We start from the raw sequence: 12,790 nt of genomic DNA, 5'->3' as shown, positions 1-12,790 counted from the left end.
GTTTTTTGAGGAAACTCCATACTGTTCTCCACAGTGGCTGCACCAGTCTGCATTCCCACCAGCAGTGCACGAGGGTTCCTTTTTCTCTGCATCCTCGCCAACACTTGTCGTTTGTTGATTTGTTGATGATAGCCATTCTGACAGGTGTGAGATGGTATCACATTGTCGTTTTGATTTGCATCTCTCGGATAATTAGTGACTTTGAGCATGTTTTCATGTATCTCTTGGCCCTCCTTCTGTCTTCTTTTGAAAAGATTCTATTTATGTCTGTTGCCCATTTTTTTATTGGATCATTTATCTTCCTTTTATTAAGTTGTATAAGCTGCCTGTAGATGTTGGAGATTAAACCTTTATCAGTGATAACATTTGCAAATATGTTCTCCCATACAGTGGGGTTTCTTGTTGTTTTATTGATGGTTTCTTTTGCTGTGAAAAAGCTTTTTATTTTGATGTAGTCCCATTTGTTTATTTTCTCTTTGGCTTCCATTGCCCTAGGGGCAGTATCAGTGAAGAAGTTCTTTTGGCATATGTCTGAGATTTTGCTGCCTGTGGATTCCTCCAGTATTTTTATGGTTTCCCGTCTTATGTTTAAGTCCTGTACCCATTTTGAGTTTATTTTTGTGTATGGTGTAAGTTGGTGATCTAGTTTCATTTTTTTGCATGTATCTGTCCAATTTTCCCAACACCATTTATTAAAGAGACTGTCTTGACTCCATTGTATGCTCATGCCTCCTTTGTCAAATATTAAATGCGCATATTGGTTTGGGTCGATATCTGGATTCTCTATTCTGTTCCATTGATCTATATGTCTGTTCTTGTGCCAGTACCAGGCTGTTTTGAGGACAGTGGCTTTGTAATACAGCTTGAAATCTGGTATTGAGATCCCTCCTACTCTATTCTTCTTTCTCAGGATTGCTGTGGTTATTCGGGGTCTTTTTTTATGCCAGATGAATTTTTGGAGAGTTCTTTCTAGGTCTGTGAAATATGCCGTTGGTATTTCAATGGGGAGTGCATTGAATCTATAGATTGCTTTGGGTAGTATGGACATTTTAATGATGTTGATTCTACCAATCCATGAACATGGTATGTTCTTCCATCTGTTTACATCTTCCTCTATCTCTTTTTTCAGTGTCCTGTAGTTTTCTGCGTATAGGTCTTTTACCTCCTTGGTTAGGTTTATTCCTAAGTATCTTAATTTTTTTGGTGCGATGGAAAATGGGATTGCTTTTTTAGTCTCTCTTTCTGTAAGTTCACTGTTGGTGTATAGAAATGCCATAGATTTCTTGGCGTTAATTTTGTATCCTGCTACATTGCCGAATTCATTTATTAAGTCTGTTAGTTTTTTGATGGAGTCTTTCGGGTTTTTTATGTACAATATGTCATCTGCAAATAAGGACAGCTTTACTTCTTCTTTTCCAATTTGGATGCTTTTTACTTCTTCTTCTTGTCTAATTGCAATGGCTAATACTTTCAGTACCATGTCAAACAGGAGTGGTGAGAGTGGGCATCCCTGTCTTGTTCCTGTTTTTAGGGGAAATGGTTTTAGTTTTTGCCCATTGAGTATGATATTAGCTGTGGGTTTATCATATATAGCTTTTATTATGTTGAGGTATGATCCTTCTATTCCCACCTTGTTGAGAGTTTTTATTAAGAAAGGGTGCTGGATTTTGTCAAATGCTTTTTCTGCATCAATTGATATGACTATGTGATTTTTATCTCTCAACTTGTTTATGTGATGTATCACATTTATTGATTTGCGGATATTGTACCATCCTTGCATTCCTGGGATAAACCCTACTTAATCATGGTGTATGATCTTTCTGATGTACTGCTGGATCCGATTGGCTAGAATTTTGTTGAGGATTTTGGCATCTACGTTCATGAGGGATATTGGCCTGTAATTCTCCTTCATTGTGTTGTCTTTATCTGGTTTTGGTATTAGGGTGATGCTGGCTTCATAGAAGGACTTGGAAGTGTTCCTTCCTCTTGAATTTTTTGGAATAGTCTGAGGAGGATAGGTTTTAGTTCTTCCTTGAATGTTTGGTAAAACTCTCCTGTGAAGCCATCTGGCCCCGGGCTTTTGTTTGCTGGAAGCTTTTTGATGACTGCTTCAATATAGTTACTGGCATATTGAGCTCTTTAGATTCTTCCTGATTGAGTTTTGGAAGGTTATATTTTTCTAGGAATCCATTTCCTCCAGGTTGTCCAGTTTGTTGGAATAGAGTTGTTCGTAGTATTTTTTAACAATCCTTTGTATTTCGGCGGGATCTGTTGTTATTTCACCTCTTTCATTTCTGATTTTTTTTTATGTTGCCAATTTTAAATAGTTTTATTTAAGACATCGCATTTTCCACTTTACAATACAGTTATAAAGTGCATTAGATTTCCTTTCCCTGTGCACAGTCCGTATTCAAGTATCAAGAATGCTGTTATTTACTATACAGCAGCTCAACTTTTAAAACTGCCATGGAATTTGCTACAAATTTGGGTCCTTCAATATTTTGTGGAACCATGCTAGATCTATGCTCAAAGCTGGCTTAATCAACCTCTTCAATGGTGGGCCCAGAGGAGGCACCGCCAGATGGAGGAGCTCCGCCCCCAGGGAAGCCCCCAGGCATTCCTCCTGGCATGCCTCCTGCCCTCTGGTACAGCTTGGTAATGATGGGGTTTCAGACCTTTTCCAACTCTTTCTGCTGGTGTTCAAATTCTTCCTTTTCTGTAGTCTGGTTCTTATCAAGCCAGTTGATGATTTCATTGCACTTGTCAAGAATCTTCTGTTTGTCCTCATCATTGATCTTGCCTTGAAGTTTTTCATCTTCAACAGTTGCTTTCATGTTGAATGCATAGGATTCAAGTGAATTCTTGGAAGACACCTTGTCCTGCTGCTTCTCATCTTCAGCTTTGTACTTCTCAGCTTCATGAACCATGCGCTCAATGTCTTCCTTGCTCAGACGACCCTTGTCGTTAGTGATGGTAATCTTGTTCTCTTTTCCTATACTCTTATTCACAGCAGAGACATTGAGGATGCCATTGGCATCAATATCAAAAGTGACTTCAATCTGAGGAACACCACGAGGTGCAGGAGGTATGCCTGTGAGTTCAAACTTGCCAAGCAGGTTGTTGTCCTTGGTCATGGCACGCTCACTTTCATAAACCTGGATGAGCACGCCTGGCTGGTTGTCAGAGTAGGTGGTGAAGGTCTGCGTCTGCTTGGTGGGAATGGTGGTGTTGCGCTTGATCAGGACCGTCATGACGCCACCAGCCGTCTCAATGCCAAGGGAAAGAGGTGTGACATCCAGCAGCAGCAGATCTTGGACATTTTCAGATTTGTCTCCAGAGAGAATGGCTGCCTGGACAGCTGCACCATAAGCAACAGCCTCATCAGGGTTGATGCTCTTATTCAACTCTTTTCCATTGAAGAAGTCCTGGAGGAGTTTCTGAATCTTGGGGATACGTGTAGAACCACCCACCAGGACATTATCATGGATCTGGGACTTGTCAAGCTTGGCATCCCGAAGGGCTTTCTCTAGAGGGTCCAGGGTGCCACGGAAAAGGTCAGCATTCAATTCTTCAAATCGGGCACGTGTGATAGAGGTATAGAAGTCGATTCTTTCATAGAGCGAATCAATCTCAATACTGGCCTGAGTGCTGGAAGAGAGAGTACGCTTAGCATGTTCACAAGCAGTACGAAGGCAACGGACAGCCCTCTTGTTCTCACTGATATCCTTCTTATGCTTGCGTTTGAACTCTGCAATGAAATGGTTGACCATTCGGTTGTCGAAGTCTTCTCCACCTAAGTGGGTGTCCCCAGTTGTAGATTTGACCTCAAAGATTCCATCTTCAATTGTGAGGATTGACACATTGAAAGTGCCACCTCCCAAGTCAAAGATCAGCACGTTTCTTTCAAGCTCCAACCTTTTTGAACCGTAAGCAATAGCAGCGGCAGTTGGCTCATTGATGATTCTAAGTACATTGAGAGCAGCAATAGTTCCAGCATCTTTGGTGGCCTGATGCTGAGAGTCATTGAAGTAAGCAGGTACTGTGACAACAGCATTAGTAACAGTCTTCCCAAGGTAGGCTTCTGCGATTTCCTTCATCTTTGTCAAAACCATGGATGACACCTCTTCTGGGTAAAAGCTTTTTGTCTCTCCCTTGTATTCTACTTGGACCTTAGGCCTGCCAGCATCATTCACCACCATGAAAGGCCAATGCTTAATGTCAGACTGGACAACAGCATCATCAAGTCTATGTCCAATCAAGCGCTTGGCATCAAAGACCGTGTTGGTAGGATTCATTGCTACTTGATTCTTTGCAGCATCACCGATCAATCGCTCAGTGTCAGTAAAGGCAACATAACTTGAGGTGGTTCAGTTTCCCTGATCGTTGGCAATTATTTCCACTTCTCCATGCTGGAATACACCCACACAGGAGTAGGTGGTGCCAAGATCAATGCCAACTGCAGGTCCCTTAGACATGGTTGCTGGCGTGTGCGTTGAGCTGGCACAGACCGACCAGAGCTGGTATTCCCGCGTTCAATCATTTCTGATTTTGTTTATTTGGGTCCTCTCTCTTTGCTTCTTGGTGAGCCTGGCTAGAAGTTCATCAATTTTGTTTATCTTTTCAAAGAACCAGCTCTTGGTTTTGTTGATCTTTTGTATTTTTTTTTTTTCCGTCTCTATGTCGTTTATCTCCACTCTGATCTTTATTATTTCCTTCCTTCTGCTTACACTGGGCTTTTCTTGTTGCTCTTTTTCTAACTCTTTGAGTTGTAGGGTTAGGTAATTTATTAACATTGTTTCTTGTTTTTTGCAGTAGCCTTGTAGAGCTATGAACTTCCCTCTCAAGACTGCTTTCGCTGTGTCCCATAGATTTTGGATTGTTGTGTTTTCATTTTCATTTGTTACAATGATGTTTTTTATTTCTTCTTTGATCTCTCTGGTAACTCAGTCATTGTTTAATAGCATGCTGTTTAGTCTCCATGTGTTTGATTTCTTTGGGTTGTTTTTATTGTAGTTGATTTCCAGTTTTATGCCACTGTGGTCTGAGAAGATGCTTGATATGATTTCTACCTTCTTGAATTTGAAGAGACTTTGCCTATGTCCCAACATATGGTCTATCTTTGAAAAAGACCCATGTGCACTTGAGAAGAATGTATATTCTGTGGCTTTGGGGTGAAATGTTCTGAAGATGTCAATTAATTCCATCTGGTCTAGTGAGTCATTTAGGATTGATGTTTCTTTGCTGATTTTTTGTTTAGAGGATTTGTCCAATGGTGATAGTGGGGCATTAAAGTCTCCTACTATGATTGTATTGCTGTCACTCTCTTCCTTGATATTCTCCAGGAGTTTTTTTTATGTATTTGGGTACTCCTGTATTAGGTGCATATATGTTTACCAGAGTTATTTCTTCTTGTTGGATTGCTCCCTTTAGTATTATGAAGTGGCCTTCCTTATCTCTTGTTATGTCCTTCACTTTGAGATCTAATTTGTCAGATATAAGTATTGCTACCCCAGCTTTTTTTTTTTTCAGTTTCATTTGCCTGGAAAACCTTTTTCCATCCCTTCACCCTCAGTCTGTGTGCGTATTTTTTTCTGAGGTGGGTTTCTTGTAGACAGCAGATATATGGGTCTTGTTTTCTTATCCAATCCGTTACCCTATGTCTTTTGATTGGGGCATTTAATCCATTTACATTTAAAGTTATTATTGATAGGTACTTATTTGTCACCATTTTTATTCTTTACCCCTGTGTTCCTTCTTCGCTTCCTATTTCTTTCTTTTCTTTCTTTTTTTTTTTTTTTTACAGCAGACCCTTTAGCATTTCTTGCATTGCTGGTTTGGTGGTAATAAATTCCCTTAGTTGTTCTTTGTCTGTGAAGCTCCTGATTTCACCTTCAATTTTGATTGATAGCCTTGCTGGGTACAGTATTCTTGGATTCAGACCCTTCCTTTGCATGACTTTGTATATTTCATTCCATTCCCTTCTGGCCTGATGAGTTTCTGTTGAGAAATCAGTTGCTAGTCTGATGGGGGTTCCTTTGTAGGTAACTTTCTGTCTCTCTCTGGCCACTTTTAAGATTCTTACTTTGTCGTTGGTGTTTGCCAATTTAATTATAATGTGCCTTGGCGTTGGTCTTTTGGGGTTCATTTTGCTTGGGACTCTGTGAGCTTCTTGGATTTGTGTGGGTTTTTTCTTCCCTATATCAGGGAAGTTTTCTGTCATTATTTCTTCAAACAGGTTTTCTATTCTTTGCTCAGCTTCCTTTCCTTCTGGAATCCCTATTATGCGGATGTTGTTTTGTTTTGTGTTGTCCCAAAGTTCCCTTAGGCTCTCCTCCTGCTTTTTAATTTTTTTCTCTAGAAGCTGCTCTACTTGGGTATTTTTTCCAATCTTGTCTTCTAGCTCACTGATGCGGTCCTCTGCTTCTTCTAGTCTACTCTTGATGCTTTCTATTGAGTTCTTTACAGCAGCGATGTCATTTTTCATTTCTTCTTGGTTCTTCTTCATTTCCTCTTGGTTCTTGCTCATATTGTCGAATTTGTCTTCCATTCTTTTCAGCCACCTTATGACCATTTCTCTGAATTCTTTCTCTGGAAGGTTGCTTGCCTCCATTTTGTTTACTTCCTTTTCTGGTGATGCCTGCTTTTCTTTTATATGTGGGCTGTTTCTTTGTCTCCCCATGGTCTCTCTTCTCTGGATGTCTGGTTATGTAATTCTCTCTCTCCTTATCCCAGGCGAAATCTGACCTTTCCATGGTGGAGTGTAGAGCTCCTCTGAATCCGCATGTTTGCACCAATTGGGGACCGGTGTCCTGGTGTTAGCAGCTGTTCAGTGGGTGCTGCAGTTGTGGATTCTCAGGCTTCCAATAAGCTCCACTTTCCCTTTCAAGATGGCGCAAACTCCACTTCCGAGCCCATAGCTCTGGGAGGGGACCCAGCCGCAGTGGGGGCTGCCAGGTCAGAGGAACCCCGTCTAGCAGTCCCCCACCTTCTTCTGGAGTTTAACTGTCCCTTAACTTGCCAACAAACACTCCTCATGCGACCCTCAGCTGTTCTTTTTTCTGCTCCGGGTCAAGGCTCGGAACACGTATCTCTATTCAGCCGCCATTTTTCCTCCTCCTCCTCTTCCTTATTTTGCATGTCAATAGCTTGTAGAAAGTTGAAAGGAGACAACACAATACATAATGCTAAAAAACCCCAGACAAATAAACAAACAAACGAAAACCTAACACAATGTGAAGTATTGAAAAATAACATTTTAAATATGCAAAAGATTATTTATCTGAAATTGAACCAAAGTGAATAAATAAATTCTTCAGAAAATAGGAATACATTAAGAACACAAGATTGGGAAATTATATACCAAATTATGCTCATGGACTTCTTTGGGTGGTAACTTTTGCTTTATTTTAAATAATTTATTCTAATTTACTTTTAAAAATTACTTTAAAAAACCTTTTATCTTTGTTAAAATGGGCATTTATTATTTCCATAATGAGGAACAAAAGTTACAAAAAGCCTTTGAAATCTGTGCTGGTGTCATTTCCAATCGTGTTTTTATGATACATTTACATATTATAAATATTTCATATGTGATATATATGTGAATTTTAATGCATTTTTAACTTATTGAATGATATACTAGTTTTTTTCAGTTAGTATATTTATATTTTGCAGTGTCATAAAAAATCTTCTGATGTAGTGTTTTAGAATAATGGTTTACTTCTAAATAAATTATACATACATGGAATATATATATAAATATAGAATATGTTTATATAATTGAAATATACATTCACACACACAATCACATATGTGTATATATAATCACTACATCTGTTAATAGGCATTTAGTTTGATTTAAATATATATATTTTTAATCCTCACCTGAGGATATTTTTCCATTGATTTTTAGAGAGAGTGGGAGAGGGAAAGACAGAGAGAAACATCGATGTGAGAGAAACACATCGATTGGTTGCCTCCTGCACACGGCCCTGACCAGGGCCTTGGCCAGGGAGAAGCCTGCAACTGAGGTACATGCCTTTGACTGGAATCCAGACCCGGGATCCTTCGGTCTGCAGGCTGAACTCTATCCACTGAGCCAAACTGGCTAGGGCTGATTTAAATATATTTTATTAAGAATAAATATTACATAGAATGAAGAGACATTATGTTATTCTACAATATACAGTTACTTTTCACTTATTCAAATATATAATACTTTTCAGATAATTATCTTAATTTTTATAAAGCATTAATTTTTAATTAATTAATTATTTTATTTATTTATTTTTGTTGCAAAAAGCTGTATTGTTTCCATTTGATACAATGCATGGGAGAGGGCTCCAGGGTGGTTAAAAGAATGGCTAGTGGTTTCAGTGAGAGGCTCAGGCAAAAGTCAGACACCAGGGGAATGCAGAGGGATCCTTCAAAGGCCTCTGGACTCCAAAGGCTCCTAGTTGTGCTTGAGGTCAGCCTTTCGAAGAGATACTTGCCAGCCCAGCTTGGGGGCTGGCAGCCTGAAGAGGTGAGTCAGGTGTTGCCTGTTTCACCTGCTCACCCAGGAAGTGGTTCTCCCGGAAGAAACAGATGAGGGTCTGCACGGGTAGAACCAAGGCCTGCAGCTCCAAAAGGGCCTGGTTCAGGTTCCTCTCCAAGGCCGTGGCGGCTTCCATGGCGTCCTGAGTTTTGCCCCATTGATCTTGGGAAGGCTTCAGCGTGTCCTGGAAGCGAATGCAGCCACTGCGCTGATTTTGCATCTTGAGAGATGCTGAGCGCCCTCACGCGTCTTCTTCTCTGCCAACTGGTGGAAGTGGCCCTCACGCTCCAGAGCGACATCCTCTCGGTTGAAACAGAAGCCCAGAGAGAGGTAGGTGTGGGCGGCTTGCAGATGCAGGTTGGCCAGGCGGTTGACAGCAGTCTCCACCTCCGTGGAATAATTCTGCCGAGTTTGGGAGCTCCTAGTTGTTCTGCAACGAGAAGTTAAAACAAAACGGTGTTGGCTGGTCTCAGAGGCTGAGGGTGCTGAGATGGTGACTGGATAATGCTGGAGAGTGGTCAGAGGCTAGAAGAAGGGGCGTCCCTGGGTCTGTTCCGTCCAAACACTGTTGAAGTAAGAGACAGATCTGGGACTGACAAGGGCACTGTTTTAATTTATTCTTAAGTGACCAAAAATCCTTGAACATTTCCCGAACAAGTAATCTGCTGACCTGTTGTCATCTCAAAAGAAATCAGTAATACTTCTCCCACATACTCTATTATTTTCATTTAAAAAAAATTTTGTTAGTTTACTTTGCTCATTAGATTCCACATATGAGTGAAATCATATGGTATTTGTCTTTCTCTTACTAGCTTATTTTAGTTAGCATAATGCCCCTCAGGTCTATTTATGCTGTTGCAAAGGGTAAGATTTTCTTCTGTTTTATGACTAAGTAGTATTCCATGGAATAAATGTATCATAGCTCTTTTATCCACTCATCTACTGATAGATACTTGGGCTGCTTCCAAATCTTGGCTATCCTATATCATAAAGAGCTAGTATGCTAATTAGACAGAACAGCAGAACGGCTGTCCAGATGACCTTTCAGACGAAGCCAGGGCTGTGAGGGCCGAGCCCCTTGCTCGGATTCCGTGCATCGGCCTCTATAAATAATGCTGCAATGGACAAAGGAGTGAGCATATTCTTTCAAGTTAGTGTTTCATGTTTCTTTGGATATATTCCCAGAAGTGGAATCACTGGATAATAAGGGAGCTCTATTTTCTATGTTTGTTAGCCATACCTTCATTTAGACCTGTGGTCGGCAAACTGCAGCTCGCAAGCCACATGCGGCTCTTTGGCCCCTTGAGTGTGGCTCTTCCACAAAATACCATGGCCTGGGCGAGTCTATTTTGAAGAAGTGGCGTTAGAAGAAGTTTAAGTTTAAAAAATTTGGCTCTCAAAAGAAATTTCAATCGTTGTTACTGTTGATATTTGGCTCTGTTGACAATTGAGTTTGCCGACCACTGAGATTCTAGACCATTTGGAACTTATCATTTAACTGTTATTTTAAAATTAAATTCATCGCATTATTTTTCTCAATTTTTATAAGGTTGATACATATCTCGGATATGTGCCTCTTTAGTTTCTTCTCGAAAGTATAAGAGGAAGATGGCAAGGACAGTTGGTCTATTTATTACTGGACCTTTAGGAGAGCATAGCATGGGAGGTAGAAAACACAGCAATCTGAACTCTGGTATCTAAGCCAAACTTCATTCTGTCAGACAGAAAGCTCCTGTACCCAGCAAGAAATACATCTGATGAATCATCAGGAGAGTTGAAATGTGACTTATATAGATCAACTACTTGAGGCAGCTCTTTATTAGCCTTCCTGTTAAGCAGTGCTAATATGGGACATCTAGCTGTTGAGAAGTCTCTAGACTACTTTAGTATCTTCATTCCTATATTCAACGACTCATCCTAAATACAGGCTTGCCTTCCATAGAGTTGAGACAAGAAAAAAACAGAGATTCTTACAGTTGGGAAGTCTATCCTAGAGGGAAGTCTCCAGTTTCCTGAAAATTTGTAAGAAATAATATTTAGATTCTTGGGGAACTTCCTCTTTTTCATACAGAACATCGAATTTAATGAGCCATTAGTGTTGTTTTGGAAATAAAGGAATATCCCCCTCTCAAGGCATCTGCAGAGACTGCTTTCCTATATTTCCACATCTTCTGAAAGTCCAGACTTGAGATTCAGATAGGAGTGTTCCCGGTGATGGGAGTTTCATGGCCTGTTATGACTCTGGAAGCTGTCTGCTTCCTTTTTGAAGGCAGCACTCATGTTGGCTATTGACAGACACCATTAAAGACTTACTTGACATATTTGGCAGGAATATCATATCAACCCTTTGTAGACAGAGAGGGAAAGTCATTCTAGCAGGGAAATGACAGGTATTTTGATTAGGGGCTTGGTGTTTGATCTTGGCATGTATCAGTTTGGATCTGAAGAGGAGAAAGTTTCTGATGAGAATGATGGAAAATCAAAGATCCCAGGACTATAGATACTCCTCTCCAATTATTAGTAAACTAATTTTTGCTGACAATTAAAATGATGTAAGCATAAAGAGGTAAATCACCAGATAAGACACATAACTCTTTCATCGACCACCTTTGCATCTAATTGAGCCACAGTTAACTCTGTGGTGTTCAAAATTGAGGAATGAAGTTCTTTTCCTCTTAGAATTAGTAACATTGATACTGTAGTTAAAATTTTAATGCAATTGTGAGTTATAAGATTTGAGGAGCACAGATATTCTTCCATACGAGGGAGATAATTTTCCAATATCCCCAAAGTGTAGATATAGTATCAAACTTAATTGAGGAATTTGTAAAATGGAAAAGAATATCAATGCACACCTGAGGTCTAACAGAGGAGAACTGCCTTTGTCTACCAAAGAAATTAGGTGAGGTCATCTTAAATTCTTTTTTTAAAAAATATATTTTTATTGATTTCAGAGAGGAAGGGAGAGTGAGAGAAACATCAACGATGAGAGAGAATCATTGATCGACTGCCTCCTGCATGCCCCCACTGGGGATCGAGCCCACAACTCAGGCATGTGCCCTTGACCAGAATTGAACCTGGGACCCTTCAGTCCACAGGCCGATGCTCTATCCACTGAGCCAAACCAGCTAGGGCTCATCTTAAATTCTTAACAAAGAGATATCTTGTGGGTGAAGCCAGAGAGAGAGCCTATTCACAGAAAGAACAAGGCCACACAATACTATTTAGCTTCCTTTGTTTAGTGGAATATTTGAATTTTATCCTGTGGTTTTTCTCATATCCAATATGAAGAATAATAATAAAATATCCAAGTAGGAAAACTGAGTCCAATTATCATTAGGTTTAATTTTCTTTTGCCCAATAACCAGTAAATTATCATCATTCTTGATGCTATGTCAGTTTGAGTTTTAAAAAGAAACCTGAAAGTTTCTTTAATTGACGAAGTATATGCAAATGCACTTCTTTCAATCTCTTTCACTGTGAAAAACAAAATCTAGAAGCATATTCTACAAAATCCAGAATTTCCAAATTTTTCACTAACAAGTAGTTTGCAATCATCTAAGAAGAAAAGGATATATTTTCAGTATACCCTTCTTGAAGGAAATAAATAGTTGATTGAATTTTATTGTATTCAATTTTAAATGGTATTTCAAATTTAATATTAAAAAATTAAAATGTTACTTTAAGCCCTGGCTGGTTTGTTCAGTGGTTACAGTGTCAGGCCATGGCCTGAAGGGTTGAGAGTTCAATTCCCGGTCAAGAGCACATACCTCGGTTGCAGGCTTGATCTCTAGTCAGGGCGCATGCAGAAGATAACCAATTGATGTGTGTCTCTCACATCGATGTTTCTCTCTCTCCTCCCCCTTTCCACCCTTCTACTCTCTAAAAAAAGAAAAAGAAAAAAAAATCATTGGAAAAAATATCCTTGGGTGAGGATTAAATTAAAAAAAAAAATGGTGTTACTTTGATTATGGTGCCCTCACATGGTGGTGCTATATGGTAGATTATAGACTTAGTATAGGGGACATGTTTAGTAATAAGTTACTATTTTGATAATCATAAAATGAATAATATTGAGTTTATCTACTGGAGTCCAAAAAGTTACTTATTGATAAAAAGAAATAAATGAAATGATATGGGAACATGCTTGGAAAACATAATATAACTTGAGTTGAAAGATTACTTTTCATGTTAGACATTAATAAACCAGTTCTGTCCAATAGAACTTTCTATGATGATGGAAATATTCTATAA

General features: G+C 39.4%; 1 pseudogene across 1 annotated transcript; it reads right to left on the bottom strand.

Annotated features, from left to right (window-relative positions):
• Positions 1–2,388: 2,388 nt before the first annotated feature.
• LOC308236381 (heat shock cognate 71 kDa protein-like) lies at positions 2,389–4,475 on the bottom strand (annotated as a pseudogene). Its single transcript has one exon. The product of its transcript is annotated as a heat shock cognate 71 kDa protein-like (transcript).
• Between the last annotated feature and the right edge of the window lie 8,315 nt (positions 4,476–12,790).

This window comes from Plecotus auritus (genome assembly GCF_963455305.1).
Source record: "Plecotus auritus genome assembly, chromosome: 10".
NCBI classification, from domain to species: Eukaryota; Metazoa; Chordata; class Mammalia; order Chiroptera; family Vespertilionidae; genus Plecotus; species Plecotus auritus.
This window is presented reverse-complemented; position numbering and strand designations above follow the sequence as displayed.